Source organism: Trachypithecus francoisi, unplaced genomic scaffold (assembly GCF_009764315.1).
Source record: "Trachypithecus francoisi isolate TF-2019V2 unplaced genomic scaffold, Tfra_2.0 Lachesis_group5, whole genome shotgun sequence".
In the NCBI taxonomy this organism is placed as follows: Eukaryota; Metazoa; Chordata; class Mammalia; order Primates; family Cercopithecidae; genus Trachypithecus; species Trachypithecus francoisi.
The window spans coordinates 101,770,800-101,771,835 of NW_022681470.1; positions in this window are offsets into that span (position 1 = coordinate 101,770,800).

Sequence of the window (1,036 nt, forward strand, 5' to 3'; positions counted from 1 at the left end):
GAATTTTACCATTTACTTTAAATTCTCCTATATTTTTGTTGTTTTTAAAAAATAAACTATTTTACTATTTAAAAATAAAAATTTTTAAAAATAAATATTAAAGTCCTATACAAATGTTTAATAATATTTGTAATAAGTAGCACCAGTTTCTTCAAGAGGCCCTACCAGAAGCAAAACTGCATCTTGATACTGCATTAGAGCCTTGGCTGAAGTACTAATAATACCCGAACATTCTATGGAGGATAGGGCCCTGGACTGGGAGACCCTAATCACATAATCAGAAACTCTTGTTGAGTGATCTTGGGCAACCTGAGTTTTCTCAAACTTTATTCGAGTTTGGTTTTCTCGACTAGAAAACAATGCTTTTGAACTAAATCCTCTATTGGGAACTTTCTACTCTGAAGTCCTGTGATTCTTAACAACAGGACATGCAAAAGACACAGGAAAGTGAGTATGTCCTATGGCAGCCAGGATACTTTCCCCTAAAGCAAAGTGAAAACTGATGTGAAACTCCTTCTTCCTTCCTTATTTTCCTCTCTCTCTCTCTCTCCACCTCTGTTATCTAAATGCTCTATATTTGAAGCATTCATCACTTTATAGGCCCTGATGGGATACAGAGGACAACCTTTTACTTTAGAAGCGGAAAATGTCAGATACTTATTTTGCAGCTTCCCTTACAGGTATGCATAAGCATAAGGATCTGCATTGCTTTTTGACTCAGGAGCTAGTGACCTCAAATAGCAAAGACTGCTGAATCTGTTCTGCAGCAGGAAGTGGCATTAGTTGTAATAACAACATTCATTTTCCAGATGCTACAGCGGTGGTTGTTCTGGTGGTTCTAGCAGCAGGGACCAGCATCCAGGCTTGGGGCATTCACTGAGCAGTGGTTTCCATGCCGTGGGGGCATTGATGACTTCATGATATTGTTCTGCGGTACAATTTTAGGTGTTGCTTCTGGCTATGTAGCCTCTAAACCTGGGTTTCTAGTCCTCCTGGAGAGCCTGTGAACTACCTAATATTTTTTAAATAAATTCAT